This window comes from Periplaneta americana, chromosome 7, assembly GCF_040183065.1.
Source record: "Periplaneta americana isolate PAMFEO1 chromosome 7, P.americana_PAMFEO1_priV1, whole genome shotgun sequence".
Classification (NCBI taxonomy): Eukaryota; Metazoa; Arthropoda; class Insecta; order Blattodea; family Blattidae; genus Periplaneta; species Periplaneta americana.
The window spans coordinates 178,871,696-178,894,830 of NC_091123.1; the positions used below are offsets into that span (position 1 = coordinate 178,871,696).

At 35.3% G+C, this 23,135-nt stretch overlaps 1 pseudogene; it reads right to left on the reverse strand.

Annotated features, from left to right (window-relative positions):
* LOC138702816 (WD repeat-containing protein 91-like) overlaps positions 1–17,252 on the reverse strand; it is a 274,108-nt pseudogene extending 256,856 nt beyond the window's left edge.
* Between the last annotated feature and the right edge of the window lie 5,883 nt (positions 17,253–23,135).

Consider the following 23,135-nt stretch of genomic DNA (forward strand, 5'->3'; position numbering starts at 1 on the left):
CTTTAATCAATTCAATCGCATGCACTCATTTACATTCATTGCTATTATGTTTCTAATAAATTATAACTTAGTACAATCCTGTCTAATTTGAAGTATAGTATTTACCAATTTATAACGTCTTAATCTTTTGATCATTTACTAATCAGTAAAGCTATTTACAAAAAAAAAAAAAAATCTTTTACAGTGAGTTATTATTCAGCTATTATAATTACGCCGTTATTCCTTAATAAATTCATAATTGTATTATTTTCAATTTTATTTATTAAAACTTCGACGTTAATAAATCTTATTTTTTAAATATGTTGTTGTTTTCTAATGCCAGGCGTTTGACAATAAAGTCATTTGACCTCTTGCACTCCAATATTTTTCAAATATATTATCATGACCAGCCACTGAAGCACAGATTTTGAGGTGTTCCGAATCCATTTCTTGGTTTAAGTTGCACAATGGGCAGTTAGGGAACTGATATATTCCAATTCTATGCAGGTGTTTGGCCAAACAATCATGGCTGTTGCCAATCTAAATGCAGCTACAGACGATTTTCGTGGTAAATCGGGAATTAACTGTGGATTTTGATGTGGAGAGTTCCATTTTTTCCCTTGGGATTGAGTTATCAAATTTTGTTTGTTGAAGTCTAAGTATGTAGATTTAATAAATCTCTTCACAGAGTAATACGTAGATTTAGTAACAGGTCTGTAAGTAGCAGTGCTGCCCTTCTTTGCTAAAGCATCTGCATTCTCGTTTTCCAGGATTCCACAATGGGATGGTATCCATTGGAATACAATTCTTTTATTGAGTGATATTACTTGAGAGAGCATTTTAGTTATTTCTGCTGTTTGAGATGAAGGTGTGTGTTTAGAGACTATTGATAGAATAGCTGCTTTGGAGTCTGACAATATAACTGCATTCCTAAATTTATTGATGTGGCATAGAAGATTCCTGAGACATTCACTTATTGCAATGATTTCACCATCAAAACTTGTTCCATATCCAAGAGATCTATAAAGTGAGAAGAGACAGCACGTAACACCTGCACCGGCACCTTGTTCTCTGGAGATCAAGGATCCGTCGGTGTATAAATGAAGCCAGTTTTGTGGAGGGTACCTAATATTAATTGTCTCTAAAGACAATTGTTTCAGTATTTCAGTGTTTACTTCTGATTTCAGTATTTCTTCTGTTAAATTTAGATTATATTCTATATTTAATAGAGTTAAAGGGTTTGGTTTAATTTGTAAGTTTTCTTTTAAATTCGGGATATTGATTTTCTGTTTTAATTTACCATTCTTACTTAGTTAATTATTTATTAATTTTTCTAATAGCAGGAAAGTTTATTCGTTATTGCTGCCTACTACAGGTCAATTAAAACCTGCTACAAAACTATGTTCTCCTCTCAAAACCGGAGTATCGAGAGAAGATGATGTCTGTATTGAACCAAATTCTTTTACATAGAGAGCCGTAAAGTGAAAGAACCAACGTTTTCTGAAAAGAGTCACGTTACCCGAGGGAGGGGCATCCTTGCGTGCCGTTACGTTGATGAGTACATGCCGTACCGAGCAGTTCCAAAGACAGACTTAGGGGATGTAAGGTTCAAGATAACTTGCAATAACAGTAACTTACAGAGTGACATTATTTCTAAAATCAAATGGTAAAAGAAAAGGTGAACAAAAATATGTATTAGTATTTATCTATTTAACCTGGTAGAGATAAGGCCGTCAGGCCTTCTCTGCCCCTCTACCAGGAGATTCCAATTATAATATGAACAATAAAATTACAATTAGTATTAAATTTACAATTACAATCTATACTAATAATAAATCTGTAGCCGAAATTTTTCTGGTAATTTTCGATTTTCCAAAAATAATTGGTCCTAACATATATAATTAACCACCCTGAAACCGAAAATCGCTTTTTTGAAATTTTTGTTTGTATCTCTGTCTCTGTCTGTACGTTTGTTACCTTTTCACGCGATAATGGCTAAACAGATTTCGATGAAAATTGGAATATAAATTAAGTTCGTTGTAACTTAGATTTTAGGCTATATGGCATTCAAAATACATTATTTAAAAGGGGGCTATAAGGGGGCCTGAATTAAATAAATCGAAATATCTCGCTTATTATTGATTTTTATGAAAAATGTTACATAACAAAAATTTCTTTAAAAACCATTTCCGATAAATTTTATTCTTTGAAAAATTTTGATAGGACTGATATTTAATGAGATAAATGAGTTTTAAAATTAAAATAACTGCCATCTAAGGCCGTGTAATGAAATAAACAAATGACTTCGTCTATAAGGGGCCTTGGTCAACAACAATAGAAAGCTATGAATCATAGCCTACAGAAAATGTTTCTGTGTTTGTATGAAGCAATACCGGAAGCTAAATTAACCGATTTGTATAATTAATTATTATTTCACCATTGGAAAGTGTAGTTTCTCTGTATGGACATAATGCTATAATGTTATTACAGTAACTTCTGAGTGAACTGAGGACAGGTAAGATTAAAATAGCTTCTTATGCACAGAAAACTTGATAGGCTATTCTGTGTATTCGTTTCCTGTATTTCTTAAAATAATGTTTATCTCAGAGAATTAACGAACAACGAGAGTGTATTGATTTAGTATGCAGTAATAATATGTTAACTTAGCATTTCATTATTTTATAATCCAAATTTTAACTATGCTCAATTGAATCGAGTTAAAATACATAAAATACATATGCATTAAATGCAATGCAAAAAATTTGGGTAATGAGCCAAGCAGATTATGTTACCTGTTGTAAAATAAAATTTGTTCCTCCTGAGATTCAAGAGCCCCTATAACAAATTGAAAACTTACTTATCGGGGTACATCGTTATCAACACACTTTTTATATAATATAATATAATATAATATAATTTAAGTTACTTAAGTTATTTGAAGGGTTCAGAACCATAGTGGGCCAAGCGCCATTTACTGAATACGTAGAAAACAAGAGTTAAAATTAAGTTATTACCATAATTCAATGGAAACATATAACAAGCAAAATAAAGTATACACATTAAATCTAAATGATGTCAATGTTCATTGAACTATGGATGCATGTAATAAAAATTAAGAAACATGTTAAAGGAATTGTCATTGCACCAAATGATTGCTCTCTGGACCAAAATGATTCCATTTTAATTATTTAAATATAATTTAAATTAAGTAACATATTAAACGATTTATCCTTCTATCAAACACGAATATTCCCTGGATCAAATGTCCTATTTTAATTATGTAATTACTTTATATTTATTTCTAACAGGTGCAGCGGAGCGCACGGGTACGGCTAGTTACAAATAAAATTACAATGAGTATTAAATTTACAATTACAATTACAATACAAATCAAAGTACGAAAAGATTACCTGACTAATTAAACCTAGATAATTTATCATAGAAAAACAAAGAATATTTTATATTTACTGAATTACAAATTAAACCTAGAATAACAAAATTGTATAGTGATGAAATTACTGGATATTGAAATATTTTGTGATAGATTAAGGAAACTATTTACAAGAAATCAATTACTGACGAAGTGCCTAGTAAGTTTGCGTTTGAATTCAATTTTATTTCGACAGTCCCTGATGCTAGCAGGTAACGAATTCCAGAGACTTGGCAGGGCTATTGTGAAAGAGGATGAGTATGAGGAGGTGCGATGGGATGGTATTGTTAGTATTGTTTCATGGCGAGAGCGTGTGTTCAGATTGTGGTGGGAAGAAAGGTAAGTGAAGCGAGACGACAGGTACGAAGGAATAGAAGAGTTCAAGATTTCGAAGAGAAAGAGAAGTGAATGTAAATTTCTTTTATCTAGTTTAAGCCAACCTATTGCTTCCAGGGATGGGGTAATATGATCATATTTACGAACATTGCTTACAAAACGTACACACAAATTATGAGCACGTTGAAGTTTCGTTTTGTTATGGTACTTCAGTTTTTAAGATACTTTTTGTACATTATTTAGTAGTTTCTGATAAAGCCCTGAAATACCGCATTGGGCAGATTCTGCAATACAAAAAGTAAATAACACTATAATTCCTACTCCATCTGCTGGAAGTTTTTGCCTTATTCATGTTCCACCTTGAACAAATTTTACTGTATTTTAGTTGACATCAACAGAAAACAAAATCGCAATCTTCATCAAAGAGATTTTTAATAATATGAATTGAAAGCTAAAGTAGTGATCGAAAATCAATGTCTTACCTCTAGTGTCTTAGTCTTAATATCAAACAGCAGCAGCTAGCCTGGAGCCTGATTAAGAGGAGCCACAGAGCAGATAAAAGATGATTCCACTGGGCTGCAGCAAATGGTATGATCCTGTGAAATAGAACGAATGCTTTTGATAGGTAGAAACAGTTGCACATTCTGAACATGCAGAAGTTCTATCAAATACAAATTAAATTATTGGCACCTACTAAAATATAATATATCAAAGAAATCTTGACATTCCTCCTATTTATGAAAATGTTGAGCTACACTTCAATAATTTTCTGTACAGATATACTGTATTTCTAATATAGGTACCTATCTCTATTAAATTGAAGCTTTATACACTGCACCAAGAATGAAAAGATCTAATATCTTAAAATTTACGAGCATACTTTTCTAAACAATTTGTTGTACAGAATCAGAAATAGACTTTTGGGTATTCCACCATGTCCTGGAACTTAACATTTCCAAAGATAGGTAAGACCAGAAGGATTGATCACCTACTATGTTGAACATATTACTTAAACTTAATGATTAGATTTTTCGTCCAGTGCCAATGCAGTAATATCATTATTAATTAGTTTTATTAATTCCAAATAAATTATTTAGAGTTCTCTTTGAATAAATGTCTATTATCTTCTTCTTCTTCCCTTCAAGTATTAGGCCAAATGGCCTGTTACGATCTCACAGTTGAATTTTCAATCCAGTGCTTCTTTGGACGACCGAGAGATCTCTTCCCATTTGGACGATAGTGGAGCATGACTTTTGGGATTCTATCTCTATGCATGCGATGCAGATGATTTATCCAGTTGTTCTGATAATGTTTTACGCGATTAATTACAGGTTCTAGTTGTAATTCTTCCATTACATCTTCATTGCGTTTGTGATCCCACTTTGTATATCCCGCTGTATATCTCATAAATTTCATTTCATTAGCAGTTATTCTGCTTCCGTCTTTCTTCCTCAATGTCCATGCCTAACTGCCGTAACAAAGTACAGGTCTCGCCAAGGTCTTGTAAAGGTGAATTCGAGTATGCCTTTGTATTAGGGAAGGTTTCATAATGGTGTTAATTATTCCCATTGTTTTGGTGTATTTAGAAATTTTCTGTGAAATGTCTACTTCATCGAAAAAAGATGTGTATCCGAGATATGTAAAATAATTTATCCTTTGTAATATTTTTGAATCTAAACATATTTTGCTAGGCACAGGGTATTTTCCGCAGAATGCCATAATTTTAGTTATTATGTCTATTATAATACAGGTATATGTTCATGATATTCAGGTATCTCACTTGACTCCAACAATTAGTTATATACAAGCTATAACAAACTATTTCCATTGCTCGATTGTTTGGAGTAGTAGACATGAGCCCAATAAAAAGAAGACCCCTGTAGTGTTACCTACCGTATTTACTTGCGTAACAGATGCACTTTTTTTTCCATAATTTTTGTAAGACTTCGAGAGCTTTGATATATCTATATTGTACTATGAGCAGTTGATCAGAGTACATTAAAATCCGAAAACTAAAATAAAATTTCAAGGAAAGAAGTCTAAAACCCCTCTCAGATTCTGCCAAAGAAATGATAACGAATGTTTACAAACAACAAGTTAACTATCCATTCCTTCTCTAAATGAAAACGATATTATAAGTTATGTTTCATTGCAAACAAAACAAGAAAAAGATCATAACAAAGAACTTACCTGGAAAATGGTAGCAAGAAAGTTGTGTAATGAAACCAAGAGTGTGTCTTGCCACTGTCTCGTAAAATGAACTTGAAATATCGGAATTTTCTTCTGGATTCTTTATCCATGGTAACACTGTAAGATGCAATTACAATACATTAATTTTATGTAGAGTTACAGATGGCTTGCAGAAGATTACAATGTCGTCTATGTTAGTTGGAAGCAATTTATCCAGTGTAAGTACATTTTTATATGAAGAAATATTTCCCAAACTCTAAACAAAGACCAAGACAATTGTCATTGGAGCAAAATCTTATTAATTTCAGAGAAAGCCCATTTCTTAAATTACGCTCCTCAATAAGCAATATTTAATACCGGTAGCGTTCATTTAAAATTAAAAGCTGATGAAATGATGATGGCAAAAATACTGAGTATCTCAGTCTAATGTGGCCATGCACGGTGTTTTTCGGTACTGGTTGGATCCTTGTACGTTAAACACCTACAGCATACTCTCAACTGTAATTTCATATCAATTTTTCTTCACCACAGTTACTATAATGTACTAGTATTATCTACCATATTGGTTTGCAAGGCGTTATGATTAAGGAGCAGATTCCTATGTAATTAAATATTATTTTTGCGTGTGATAAAACACAATTAACAAAGTTAAAAATTCCGAACATGAAGTTTCAAGTTTAAAACCCGAATTTTATTTCACATAAAAACACATATTTTCACAAAAAAATTATGTAAATACATATTTTCAGGAAATCTATTATAAACACATAAATCTTGGAGTTTTTTTACTTAAATAATTTTTTACAAGAACTTTTAAACATTTTAAAACTAAATCAATTATGTAACTCAGAAGTAGGTTATCTTTTTAAGAATTCTTGGTTGTTTCGTGTTTCTAAGCGCTGTGTGGTGTATCAGTGATCCATTTTCGTAATAGTATCGCCTCAAGTTCTGAGAACTGCTAGGCAGCATATCAGTGTTATTATTAGAGAATAAATTAACATGGACAAGAAGGAAAGATCTTGCAACACATAATTAGGAATGTTTATTGTTGCTGAAGATGATTTCATTCAACGCTTTGTTTGTGAAACACAACAGATAACAGCTCGGGTATGAACATTATTTAATTTAAACAAATCTCTCGCCTCTCGCTCATGTCCATCAAGTAAGGCAATACGTCTTGTTGTGATTCCCTGTTATCGGGCTTCTTCAATCGATATCCTTCAAGATATACTGAAAGATGGTTGTTTAAAAAACGATTTGGCTTTCCTATTAGCAAATCTAACCTTTTTGTGTGACACCATAAAAAAAACTCGAAACATCCAAAAACCTGTTGTCTGAAACAGAGAGGTGCGTGCCGTGAAAATTAAACTAGACTCACTACCAGGTTCAGAAGTACAAGTACTAAGGAACAAATTCCAGAATGTGTTTGGGAAAAACATTGGATATAAAAAAATGTGTAAAGTTGCTCAAGTATTGGAGGGTGTGCCTGTAGGTGAAATTGACGGTGTATGTGTTTGTGACACTCCTCTCTTTAAATATGCACGTCTGACGTCCTGTGATGTGGAAAGATCGTTTTCACAGTATAAGTCGTTGTTCAGAGATAATCGGCATGCATTTGTGATGGAGAATTTGGAAATGACCTTTGTTGTTCACTGCAATTCTCGGCCAACTACTAGCACTCAAGTGTGGTTGGTGAGTACCTAGTAACTTTTTTTCCAAGCTAAGTAAGATATTTTTGTCATATTTAAAAAAATATATTTTTTTTATTTTTAGCAAATATTTTCGTACCTTTTAGCACATAAAAAATAAATATATTTAAATTTTTAGCAGATAAAAATCCCCTCCCTAGTTATGACTAGTGAATGTATTGTAGGTACTATTATGCTGATCACATAATTATTAATTTTTGAGACCCAATAATCGGACTTTTCTTCTCTATGTTGCAATAACTTTACTGGTATCAAGTAGTTTTATTAATCGCGAATAAATTATTTAGGTTTCTCTCTTACGTACATTAATATTGTGAGTTTTATTAGTAATAACAATGTAATTTATTCGTCACAACAATAATTCCTTTCTACAATTCACCTTAAACGCTCTCGTCAACAATTGGATCTTCACTCAACACAGTATTCGTTATAGCACTCCACCGACGACAATGACAATTTACTTGGACTATTACGCACAACAATGAACTGTTAATCTTAACTAATATTTACAAAGCACTATTTACAAATCAGAACTACCAGTTCTCAGTTCACAGTTCTTCTATCTCAGTCACTCGAGTTCACGGTATCTCGAACCACAGACCTTCAGAGACAGTTCACTGTACTCGAACTCGGGTCCCTCCAACTGCGGTCCACTGCACTCGAACTCAGGTCCCTCAAACTGCGGTCCACTGCACTCGAACTCAGGCCTTCGGCTGCTGACGCAGTTGCGGACGCACACTCGAGTTGAACTCCGGTACACAAGACTGGCTTCCTTGCTCTGGCTTTCTCACTGACTGAATAACTGAAAACTCAGAAACTGCTGTCGTTCCTTCGCGACCGTAATTTATAACTACAGCGACGTAGCCTCGAAAATTCGCGAGTCTTCCACTTCGACGGATTTCTGGAATAGTCGGGAAGGTCGTTCCACATTCACTGCGTTAAGTAGCAGCTGCGCGCGCAGCCTCGTCGCGTTGACGTAATACACCCTCTCTCTTCTCTCCACCGCGCGACGTCACTCAATGTTCCGTGGAGCCTGTGCGATCTGCTTTCTTGCGGGACGCTGGTCGTGAGTTCGAATCTCACGTCGCTGTCACAATATTATAAATATTTTCATGTTCTTCTGATGATTTTTATCCCAGCAGTTAGTTATACAGAATGATTAACGAAAAAGGGCCATAACCTTAGCATATTTCTCTTAGAAGTGTTCATGTTGTGTTCATTTTGGAGAGGGGAGGGTTCTTTGTTTCTTATGTATATACAGAAGGTAAAAGTTAACAAGTTTCATTATTGCGAAAGTTACAGATATTCAATATATATGTTACTGTAAATGTACGAAAACCGGTAAATCATAGAAATTTATCGGTATAAGCTAACATTTACCGTTATATTGCGGTAAAACCCTAAAAAATCTTATTAGATGCATACATTTTAAACTTTTACCAAGAAATGTTGGTAAATCTCAGGATTTACCAATCGAAGAATCCAGAACGAAGAATCCCGCCTCCGTTGTGCAGATTCAGATATGTTTGCAGGGGTGAAGTGGTTCCGAGAGGCTGCCAAAGAAGGTCTTGAAATGCAAGCGAAGAAAATGAAAGCAGTTACTTGTAACAAAATTCCAAAATTTTTAGTCAGAATGTGAGAATCAAAGTACAGGATGCAAAAATTGACGCAAAATCAATAATACAGTGATCATAAATTTAAGATGAGTTTTATCAACTTGATATCAAAGCTGGAAAACTGAAGTCATTGAACTCTAGGAACCAATTTATATTGTGTAAAGAAAATTTTATCAGCATTGAAGAATTAGCAAAAGAAGGAATTAGTATACAGGAAGTGGATGGCCAATTATCTTTCGTTGGAAGATAAGGGTCCAAAAAGTGTAAATGTTTAAAAAGTGTTCAGCAAAAAAGTGCTTCATAATGTTTGTTTTACTTCATTTGTGGACCTAGACTCTTTGAGGAGATGTAAAGGCTTTGTTAATTTTTATATGCAATACTATAACAGACAATAGTTTAAATTATAATATTTTTCACTATTTTTAATACAGAATATTGTTTATTATACTCACATTAGACTGTATGAATATTTAAATAAGTTAAATTAAAAATAAATACAAATTATTTCAGTCATCGCTGAAGTGATTTTGAACTTTTACCAACATCTCTTGGTAAAAGTTCAAAATATATACATCTAATAAGATATTTCGGGGTTTTACCGCACTGTAATGGTAAATGTTAGATTATACCGGTAAATTCTAAGATTTACCGCTCTTCGTACTTTTACAGCAACATACCGGGTGTTCAGTTCAAAGTGTGTCATGGCTCGCTGTATGTAGTCATGTGGCTAGTCGATGAGCCTAGAGAATTCAATACGTACGGTAATGCCAGTAGTGTCAGGAATGTGAATGTGAACTGTTTGGAAACATGTACTGAGGTGAGTTTTTTCTCATTGTCGGGATATGGGGAGAGGGTTAAGACGATTACTTACGTATTTGTTGACATTAACTTGGACGGTCAACATGGACACGGAGCATTTGCTTTGTGATGTGGAATGTTGCCGTATGCAACCAATGATAACAAACACAGTTCGAAAGAGGTTATGGTAGCACACAGACCGTACAGACAGCCATCTGTTGCTACGACGTTCAAATTATACCGTACACGTTCTCAAGTTCAGATTGAACGCCTTGATTAATAGGCAACTTCTCTGACACAAAATCTGAAACTTGCTTCAAATCGCTGACTCATCAACAGTGACGTCATGACACACTTTGAAATGAACACCCAGTATATATATATATATGTATATATATATATATATATATATATATATATATATATCCTAATTCATCGCATAATCGTCGCATTTTAATGTCCTTTTTTTTTTTTAGTAAAATTATATGCTGCGACCATTATGTGAAGAATAAATTAAAATGGCAGTAATTGGTCGCATCACCTTTCAGTGATAGGCTTCCATATAATGAGGGCATGTGCGAGCAAACTTTGTAAACATAGTGTATTGGCACTTTGTATCCGATGCACTATGTTTACAATTAATCACTATTGGCATCACCTTTTGTCTTGGAACTACAGATTTCTCGATTTCATTATGAAAAATATAATGAAAAGGTGCCAGAACGGCATTCTGGTATGTTCCAAAAAAAAAAAAAAAAAAAAAAAGCAGTGTATATAGGCAGGGTGTAACTAAAATGTATGTCAAAACTTTAGGGACATATTCCTATCATATAGGAACTAAAGGGAGGGGCCACTCATCAATTAGCACTGGTCAGCTTGATGAGTTAATGACTGAATTTGGTATAATTTTCCTCTATTCAATACCTAATTCCCTCTTTACCCTTTCCTATCCAGTCCTCTGACTGAACTCTTACTTTCTTCGACCCCAACGGCATTAGAGCATTCGAGGCCTAGGGGTTCATTTCCCTTTCTTTCCTCCTCTTTCTACTTTTCTGTTCCTAGTGCTGACCTGCTATGGCACTAAAATCGTCCTTCAGTGGCTTAAGGAGGGAAAGCTGGTGATCAACAAGATCTCCCAGCTAGGTCCAATGGACCCGTCGACCAACAGCAGGTGTGGTCCTCCAGACATTCTGGGGGTTGTGTGTGAATGAAGTAGCCACCAAAACGTTAAAATATGGTGTTCACTTAAATCGGCTACAACTTGCCATTTTCACTCCAATACAAGAAATGGATTCGGAACACCTCAAAATCTGTGCTTCAGTAGCTGGTCATGATAATATCTTTGAAAAATATTGGAGTGCAAGAGGCCAAATGACTTTATTGTCAAACGCCTGGCATTAGAAAACAACAATTAATCACTGATATGTAGTAATGTGAATCATCTGAAGAAATACTTCGTGTCAATGCAATGTAATATTACGGAATATAAGATGGAAATTTACTCTCCAAACCATTAATTTTCGCTGAATTGCAAAATGATAAAAAGACATAAAAAAATGGTGAAAAAGGATTCGAACCTGAACTCCATGCACTGTCTACACTTGTGTCCAAAGAGCTACTGCCTGAGCCATGCTGCCACCATTTCTTGTTACAGCAATATACAGTTACACTATAGTCATTTGACTCGTAATTTTCTTTTTCTTTTCTCTTAAACCCAGACCTATATGAAAAAAAGCAGAGACATGTCTAACAGATTTGACCATACTTTCACCCAACATTTTCCCAACCCAACTCTTGACATCAAAGTGAGATCTCCTTTAGAGATCGAACACTGATGACTAGGGACCGGATTTTTATGTAATATCAAGGTGTGAAATATGTACATAGGCCTATTTTGTTCATATTTATGTAAGAAAAATAAGCTGAATATGTACCAAAATACGTAAAGTCATGAAAATATTTAATATCAATATCTTACTTTATTGCGGCTCATGTCAGACTTGACACGAGTTTTCCCTGGAAGGATTAGAAAGAGGGTGGATAAGATTGCAAATTGCATGGGAACGGCTTGTTAAGACGTGTGCTGAACAATTATATATATTTTGATGAACCGAAGTACATATGATATTTCCATGCAGATATTCTGCGTCATCGTATGATGAAAGATTGATGGAACGGAGAAAAATTCTCTCCAGCGCCGGGATTTGAACCCGGGTTTTCAGCTCTACGTACTGATGCTTTATCCACTAAGCCACGCCGGATACAACCCCGACGCCGGTTAGAATCATCTCAGATTAAGCTCCATCTCTTGGGTTCCCTCTAGTGGCCGCCCTCAGCACTACGTCATAGATGTCTATGAACACAGGACCGAAGTCCATACATGTGTTGAGGTGCACTCGAATGAGTGACTGATTGGCCGGGATCCGACGGTATAGGCGCCGTCTTAAACCACAAAGTGATTTATTACGCATATCATATATATTTTGATGAACCGAAGTACATATGATATTTCCATGCAGATATTCTGCGTCATCGTATGATGAAAGATTGATGGAATGGAGAAAAATTCTCTCCGGCGCCGGGATTTGAACCCGGGTTTTCAGCTCTACGTGCTGATGCTTTATCCACTAAGCCACGCCGGATACAACCCCGACGCCGGTTAGAATCGTCTCAGATTAAGCTCCATCTCTTGGGTTCCCTCTAGTGGCCGCCCTCAGCACTACGTCATAGATGTCTATGAACGCAGGACCGAAGTCCATACATGTGTTGAGGTGCACTCGAATGAGTGACTGATTGGCCGGGATCCGACGGTATAGGCGCCGTCTTAAACCACAAAGTGATTTATTACGCATATCATATATATTTTGATGAACCGAAGTACATATGATATTTCCATGCAGATATTCTGCGTCATCGTATGATGAAAGATTGATGGAACGGAGAAAAATTCTCTCCGGCGCCGGGATTTGAACCCGGGTTTTCAGCTCTATGTGCTGATGCTTTATCCACAATTATAGTTCGAGACAAATCATGTCGTCCTCGTCCCACTTCACCGCATGAAGACAACGCTACTTTCTGAGTGATTTTTAGAGTACAAGATAGTTGTATAAGAAAGGTTGCCTTTTGTTCACTCATATTTACAGTGGACGATATAGGGTGAATACCTCTATTACTCCCTGGAACTAAGGACGTTATGTTTCGTCCCGAAATATATATTTTCTCTGGTAGGTAAAAAGGTTTTTAAATCTGTGTATTTCAAATTGTAGGCCTAAACTTTCCTAGCAGAAGTTCTTTTTTTCCGTTTAGAGAAGTAAAAATGAATAAAACTCTTAAATATGCAGATTTATGTAATACCAAGCCATAATATGTAATGTGGGGTAAATATGTAAAAATGTTGTTGTTGTTTTCTAATGCCAGGCGTTTGACAATAAAGTCATTTCACCTCTTACACTCCAATATTTTTCAAAGATATTGTCATGGTTAGCCACTGAAGCACAGATTTTGAGGTGTTCCGAATCCATTTCTTGGTTTGAGTTGCACAATGAGCAGTTAGGGGACTGATATATTCCAATTCTATGCAGGTGTTTGGCCAAACAATCATGGCCTGTTGCCAATCTAAATGCAGCTACAGACGATTTTCGTGGTAAATCGGGAATTAACTGTGGATTATGATGCAAAGAGTTCCATTTTTTCCCTTGAGATTGAGTTATCAAATTTTGTTTGCTGAAGTCTAAGTATGTAGATTTAATAAATCTTTTCATAGAGTAATACGTAGATTTAGTCTTATAGATTTGGCCATATTGTTGTTATTGTTATTATTATTATTATTATTATTATTATTATTATTATTATTATTATTATTATTATTAGTATTATCATTAATTGTATTTTTAATTAATAAGTTTATTATTGTCATTATTGAGTGTAATTAGTTACCACTGCCACCGGGTATATAACCATTGCAGTGTGAATAAATACATACATACATACTTTCACCCGACATTTTCCCCACCCAAATCTTGACATCAAAGTGAGATCTCCTTGAGAGATCGAACACTGATGACGTATTTAGTATCTTAATTTCTCTCTCTTTCTCACAGAGATGCTATGAAAGAAAACATGTACATACCTGGGGTAAAGTTATGTTCTAATTTCGAAAACATTCTTTGATCCAGATGTGTGACCATAGTTCTTTCAAAGAGACCAAATCATACGCATAAATAAACTGCACTAATTGCTCTACTATTTTATCCACCTGAAAATAAAAAATTGTATTAGAAAAATGCAAAGTCAATGACACTGATCCTTCACACAGGAGTATTCTCAACCGATTACAATGGATGTCACTGAAAAACGGAATACAGTGCTTACTAAACTCTCTGACTCCACTAGTTTAATCACATTTAAATTTTCCCATTTGTTTTTATAACCCGTTTAGTCAAATGTGAAATTTCTAAAATTTAGGCTACTCGCTTGGCAACAATGATTTAAGTAAATTTAAATGTATCTTGCCATACAATAACGCAAAATTTATCACTTTCTCAATCCTTTGGTGATTCTTAACTAGGAGTTCTGTATTGTATTGTATTGTATTTATTAACATTCCATGGTATTCATACATTCCTTACAGCTAGAATATGGAACAAGTCAAAAAACTTAATACTATTATAAAGTCTTAATTTATCGTCACAGTCTAGATGAAATATATACAGATGAGATTTACAATATAGTCTACTAGTACAACACAAAGTTTTAGTATCAATTACATGAAGTGTTATTGAATGTCATGAATTCACCTACAGAATAGAAGGAGTGAGAAATTAGGTAATTCTTTAATTTAACCCTAAATAATTTTATGTTTTGACTTTCATTTTTTATATCGATAGAGAGGCTATTACAAATTTTTACCGCCATATAACGCACTCCTTTTTGATAGCACGATAGACTTGCTGATGGAGTATGAAAGTTATTTTTTGACGTGTATTTATGCTATGAACTGTTGAATTAGTTACAAAGTTTTCACGATTACATACGAGGAAGATTATTAATGAAAAGATATACTGACAAGCCGTGGGCATTATTTGTAGTTTTTTTAAAATAGTCCTACACGATTCCCTAGATTTGGCTCCTACTATTATTCTAATTACTCTTTTTTGTAATAGAAATATACTGTTACTATTGTGGAATTTCCCCAGAATATTATTCCAAAACTCATTACCGAGTGGAAGTATGCAAAGTATATTGTTTTTAAGGTATTGCTATTTACTATCTTTTGCATAGCTCTAATGGCAAAACATGCTGAATTTAGTTTGGGGGTAATTTCTTTAATATGATTTTTCCAATTTAACACATTATCGATTTTTAAGCCAAGAAATTTGGTTGTTGTTGTTTCTAATAGGGATCTTGTTAATTATTGCGCTAGAAATTTGCGACGTTGAATTTGGACAGGATTTAAATTGAACTATGTTAGTTTTGTTACAATTTAATACCAATTTATTGACTGAGAACCAGTCATATATTTTGAAGAGAATTCCCTCAATATTTTGTAATAAAATGAAAACACCTACCCGTATATCATTGGTCATATATGAAGGCATGTTAAGTATGGAAACGTCGTTAAATTAAAAGTATGTAGAGCGACTAGTCTAATTTCGAGCTTCATAAGTACATGTCAGTCAACAGTATCAAGTTGGTTTTAGGTAGAGTTGCCACCTTTCAAGGAATGGGCTGGAAAATCCCTTCATCCGCAAGGACCGAGGTACAAACCAATTTTTGTTTAATTAAGTCTACTTTATCATCTCACAAGTGAAAAAAGTAAATATAAAATTCAATATTTTCCATCTAAACATGAAAGTCATTTGAAAATAAAGTGTCAATGTTAATCATTTAAGCCTAAAGAATACCTTTATCACCTATCTTGCTCAACTTCCAATACTTGGAGGATTAAGTGAACAACTGTTTTCGAAACATGGAAGGATTCATAGTAGGAGGAAGAAGAATAAAGTGTATAAGATTTTCTGATGAAAAAAAATTATGGTTTATTTAATGACGCTCGCAACTGCCGACGTTATATCAGCATTGTCAGTGTGCTGGAATTTTGTCCCGCAGGAGTTCTTTTACATTTAAATGTCATCGACCTGGGATGAAATTGAACCCGCAATCTCGAGCACAGAAAACCAACGCTATACCGACTGCACTACCTAGGCCAACGATTTGCTACTGATATGGCGCTGTTAGGAGAAGAGATGATACTAAGGAATATGCTACTGAAGCGAAATGGCAGGTGTGAGCAGTATGGGATGAAGATAAATGCAAACAAGATGAACAAGGTAGTGGAGCAAGTGGAGAACTTCAAATACTGGTGAATGTAGAGTATCCAACGCCCACTGAACGAATATTTCACTTTTATCACTGCCAATGTTGTGCTATAATCGTATATGCAAGGTAGGCTATAACAAAAACCTAAACTAACCAAACCTAACCTGTCAAAGAAGCAACAAGTTATACTAAGTATGTGTAAAATTGGCCTATGTCTCTATAGTGGGCGGGAGATAAGTAACATTGATCGAAGCTTTTAACAAGAAAAGGAGCTTTCACCTTCATCTTGACGGGATAATAAAAGCCTAAACTAACCTAACCTAAGTGCGTCGGTGTCTATTCCAAAATCGGCGGAAGTCGCTCAACGCTCGTTTAACCGCTATGTTATCTATAAAAATTACTTACAATTAAATTGTGAAAAGGAGCAGATAAAATAAGGTTTAATGTCTTAATGGTTATCACGATTGGTTTAAACATGCACTAAAACCAGACGTAAGTGCAAGTTTGAACCAATAAATTATTGAGATTTGCGATAAAATAATGAGTCTAGGAAATTGTATATTTAGTATGTAGAACTGCATTTGTTTATAGATCTTTTGTTATATTAAGTTTTGTACTTGTGAACTATATCAATAAAATCAATATCAAATATCAATATCAAATATCTATAAAAATTACTTACTCTGAAACCTTTATCTTTATCGACTTTTTGTTCCGAATCAAACACCTTCACAGTTCCAATAAATCCTCTATATAATAAATATTCTCTAATTGGTTCGTCTACGTACTTAATATGCGACATATTTAAATTATTGAATTCTAATTATACAATATGAAAAACTAATTAAATTATTATTTATCAAATCATACATTCAAAAGTTCATTCATCTACCGCGGAGTCAGTGCCGTCAGGTTCAGTACAGGAATTTTCCCTCCAAACATCTAAAAAGTCCTGATTTAGATAAACATTTCCCGCCTTACCATTTTATATTTACGCAGCTCATTTCTTTGATGTATGCATGTATGTAGCTTGTGATAACATATATAACGTATAGATACGTTATTCTAAAGATGTGTGAGGAGGAAAAAATAAGCGAAATTCGTAAAAAGCAGATTTCAGATGAAATCAGTGATGCCAATAGATACCAAATGGTTGTTCTTTTGGGTCAGGCTTCTAAAACTTCTCATATGTTGCACCCTAGATCATATATATGATCTAGGGTTGCACTATTATTGAGCTTAATGGCTTGGAATCGACGGGGAAAGGAGAGAGATTCTGACGTCACAAGTTAGCTAAGCGCGCCAAAGCTCAAATGCTTCAAAGCAGTATCTCATGTTTTTTCTTGTTTATGTTGTTTTGAATGCATTATGCCAGGTCAAAGGTGTGCTGTTGCGGTATGCAACAATTCTAACGATAAAAATAGAGTTGTCACTCTTTACCATTCCTAAAGATTTAGAAATTAGAAAAAAAGTGGGTAATTGCGTGCAAAAGACAGGATAAATTCAATCCTGATGCAAGCAGATTATGCCCTGATCATTTTAAAGATGACGATTTTGTTCCTGATTTTCGAGCAGCTTTAATGAAAATAAAGCCGAAACGACCGACAATGTTAAAGCCTACAGGTAAGTTTAAATAAATCACGTAGGTCTATATAAGTAGCCTTTGTTAATACCAGCTTTATATAATTAGATTAGGTTCATCTATGTTAACCTACAAATTATTTTCTTTCTTTTGTAATCATGCTATTTATATAAAAAATATTAACTACTAATACCACTACTAATACTAACAGTTGCATACCAAGGGGGTGGAGGGTTAACGACTAATACCAGTGATGTTTTTTCACTATAATTCTCATTATATTGATTTTATATTAACGATTTATGACATTTTGTCATTATGGCATAATCAGTGGGTTAATCATAATAGCCTCCAGTGACAGTTCATTGTTGAGTTATAATGATTATTGTAAATGAACGTGTTGTTGACATTTCATTACCGGTACATGCCCCTTTTTCCAAACTTTAGATTGAGGTATTAAAATCAATCAGTGTTAGATTTTTTATAAACATCCATTTAAAACAAAAATACCACCATCTTGGCCCTCTTTAAATTTTAATACATTATTTTATCTTTTGAAGGTTTAACCATGCCATCACCAGCATGGCTAAGTTCTTTCAATAATACTGAAAAATTCTACAATGAGTTTCATGGCAAGAACACGATTAAAAAGGGGCGGAATATTATAAAAAGAATCAAAGAATGTGTGGCAATGTTCGTACATAACGTTCCACGTGAAATTTTATTGTTGATTGTACGGTCAAAACTAGGTTCTTTATACGACTCTAGTATGTGAACACAAGACTGGAAACTAAGTTAGCAGACGAAAACGGACGTCAGACACTGAGAGCAGACGAATTGTTATGAAATACAGAAAAATAATGCAGTGACAAGTACAGCTTTTATATTATACAAGGTATAAACATTTTCAGCGTATTTATTTTATTCCATGATACGTACACACTTGGTTTATATTCCTTGTAATGTTTTTATTTGAGGCGATTATGTTTATAATGCACGCTTATCATTGAAAATAAAGGACCAATCAGCATGGACTCTTCACCCGTCATCAGCCAACTAGCTATTTGATTGGCTATTGAAAAACGAGATAATCTATTGCGAGTATAGAAGCCTTGCTTTTGGGTAGCCTCAACAAGTTATAACTCGTTGGGTAACCTATATATACACACCTGTCTTCAGTGACAAAAAGGTTTCGGAACTTCGTCGCACCTAAAAAAAACATGATACTGAAACTGTAGCTGCTTGCCTCTTAAAAGCATCCTTTGCAATTGTCTCCGAATCTATTACTGAGTAGTTTTCGCAAATCAGATTTTTTGGCATCACTGATTAATCTCAAGGTAGTGACTTTCGGAGGTACTTTGACATGGTCCATAAACATACCACATTTTCATCAGAGGGGCACATGATTTAGAAATGTTAAATGTTATGTTTTATTTAACGACGCTCGCAACTGCAGAGGTTATATCAGCGTCGCCGGATGTGCCAGAATTTTGTCCCGCAGGAGTTATTTTACATGCCAGTAAATCTACTGACATGTCGCATTTAAGCACACTTAATGACATCGACCTGGCCCGAGATCGAACCCGCAACCTTGGGCATAGAAGGCCAACGCTATACCAACTCGCCAACCAGGTCGACCATGATTTAGATGGATCGTCACATCGGTATATAGGTTCCATTTTGAAAGTGATATACACTTTCCCATTCTTCTCGCATTTCTTTAGCATTATTCTTTTCATTTCTTTTATGCCACTGAGCTTATGAAATTGATTAGCCAACAGCTTGAAATCCCTGAAATGCCAATCTGTTCATAAATAGTTTACTGTCCCTACTGTTTCATATATCACATTATACTCCTCAGGATTAAGAATTCAATTCTTCTTACGCAGAACCTCTTCTACTATCCCAAAGGCTCTGTCAGCTGGTAGAAAACAATGGCCTCGCCGGAAAAAATAACAGAATTTTAAAACTTGAGGAAGTGCTTTTCTTTTAAGCCATAGACCAAGGGCATGTGCAACATGCATGTTCTTATTTTGTCCATCACATCCATCGGCGAACAGCCTAATGCATTTGGTGGAATTGTCGACATTAAATTCACTGAGAAATGTAATGACACAAGATGCCACTTCAATAGCGCCCCGCCCAGCCTGTGCTTCATTCCATGTAAAGAGGGTTAAAAGCGTACACGGGTACGCAAGAAGGTTAAACGCGTACACGGGTACGCAAGAAAGTTAAACGCGTACACGGGTACGCAAGAAGGTTAAACGCGTACACGGGTACGCAAGAAGGTTAAATGCGTACACGGGTACGCAAGAAGGTTAAATGCGTACACGGGTACGCAAGAAGGTTAAACGCGTACACTGGTACGCAAGAAGGTTAAACGCGTACACGGGTACGCAAGAACGTTAAACACGTACACGGGTACTGTTACTTTATGTATTGTATACTTAACTTGTATTGTGAAAATAAAGTTTCACTCTTAAATTATTTTATGTTCGTGTATTACATTTTAACCCTTATTACATTATTTTAGCATCCTTAGAAAGAATCTGCTATGTTCTCATGCATATGAGGTTAAACGCAAGTTGTATCAAGGCAAGTTGTATCGTATGACTGGAATAACAGTTAAGTCGGAGTACTTTATTTTTAATGTACCAAAGTAACAAATTCATTAACGAGATTTTGATGAATAGTAGGCCTACATGAAACTTATACATTTATAAACTATCAATAATACTAATTCAAAAACGCAGATTTGCAAAGGCCTTTCTTTTTCAATGAAAACAATGTTACTTTTACTTACTGCCAAAAACCCAGGGTAAATCGTGAAACAGCGAACGCCAGTAGGAGGAGTTACCCTCACCCTCTCCGCTCGGCACCTCGCTCGCCTGCTCTCTCTCTCTCTCTCTCTACTATATGTCCCGCTTCGGTGGATCACTGCCTACCGCCTCGCACGTATTTCATATTTTACAACACAATACGTTTTTTCCTCGAACTAACACGTACTAATACACAATACGACCAAAATTAGGGCGCATTAGACAACAGCCACATGTAATGTGGGTTTTTCATAAAACAACACTCACCTGTTAACTTTGCACTGTCCTCGAAGTAACACAATAGTCACCAGAGCCTCGTCTGCTGTAATTCATGCTCCTCACAGTACCTTATAGTATCCGCCCTCAAATTCTCCCTGCACAATTTGAGCAAGAAGTATACACGTCTTCGGTACGGCTCATCACGACACATGGTTCCATTTGTACACAAAGCTGGACATGGACACAATGAAGCTCTACCAGCGCGCGTTAACACTTATGCCACCCCCGCAGTCAACCCCTACCAAGCTAAATTCACAAGCCCGCCACTTTCTACCCACGCTATTCGGTCATTGTCCCCCGCGCCATTCCATCATTGTCTCCCGCTATGAAACTTTGCACCAATCGTATTTCTGCAATACGTTATGGCAGTTCCCTTGAACATAAATAGATTCATTTTCCCTTCTACCATCAACTTGCCTCGATAGTTTGGAGGTCTAAGGCGTGACCAAAAAGCGTGTGTGTGTTTCGTTAGGAAGATACCCGAATCGAATACTACCCACTGCAAAGTCATGAGAAAAAAAAACAGAGAGAGAGAGAAAGATATGAAGCAAGGAACAGAGAAGGAGAGGCTGGAGGGAGAGAGAGAGAGAGAGATAGAGGGAGACTGGACGAAGTTCCTCTTTTGCTTTCGTAAATGCTGCATTCACTCTTTTTGTTCCACTTTCCTCCACTAGATGTCACCCCCACCCTAAATCCCTATTTCCAGTCTTTCTCGCTAGAGTGTGTTGGGAGCTTGTAGCGGAAAAGTCAAAATGGATGGCACATTATCAATAATCAAGAATATCAAAGCCGGAGTTCCACAGGGTTCCGTCTTAGCACCGCATTTATATTCAGTTTATGTACATGATATTCCATTGATTGCTGAATGCAATATGGGATTATACGCAGATGACACAACCTACTTCACCAGTGACTTTTCAATCAACATCGCACAACATACTATGCAAAAACAACTCAAAATATTGGAAATGTGGCTAAGAAACTGGAGAATAAAAGTCAATATAAGTAAAACTCAAGCCATTATTTTTACCAGAAGAAAGCCAAAAATACCAGATCACCTCAATCTCTTCTCCGAAGATATCTACTATAAACAATCTGTCAAATACGTCGGCATCACATTTGATAAACAACTTAGACTTCATCACCATTTTGAAGCAGCTCGTAACAAAGCATTAGCGAAATTCATTCATCTATATCCATTGTTGAAGTCACCTTACATCAGACTTCCCTAGAAAAAAATCCTTTACACTTCTGTTATAAGATCTCAAATGACCTATGGCTGCGAAATCTGGAGCAATGCAAAATTCTAAATTATCAGACGTCTTCATGCTATACAGAGAAAAGTATCCCTAACTATCACTGCTGCAGACTATAGAACCACCAATGAACAACTATAAGACATACTTGAAATAGAATCATTCTACGACATTATACAGAAATTTACAGAAAACTTTCATAAGGACTTGCTGTACCACCCCAATCCTCTGATAAGAGCCCTGGCAACAAGAGTATAGAGTAACAACTACCGTCAAGATCGGTCACCTCAATTAAAGATATAAATGTTCCTGCTTGTTAACCATCTCTGTTAAAGTAAAGGCCTTTTAAGGCTGACACTTATGTACCATACATGTTCCTGTTAATAATAATACTTACTTACAAATGGTTTTTAAGGAACCCGAAGGTTCATTGCCGCCCTCACATAAGCTCGCCATTGGTCCCTATCCTGTCCAAGATTAATCCAGTATCTATCATCATATCCCACCTCCCTCAAATCCATTTTAATATTATCTTCCCATCTACGTCTCGGCCTCCCTAAAGATCTTTTTCCCTCCGGTCTCCCAACTAACACTCTATATGCATTCCTGGATTCACCCATACGTGCTACATGCCCTGCCCATCTCAAACGTCTGGATTTAATGTTCCTAATTATGTCAGGCGAAGAATACAATGCGTGCAGTTCTGCGTTGTGTAACTTTCTCCATTCTCCTGTAACTTCATCCCGCTTAGCCCCAAATATTTTCCTAAGCACCTTATTCTCAAACACCCTTAACCTATGTTCCTCTCTCAGAGTGAGAGTTC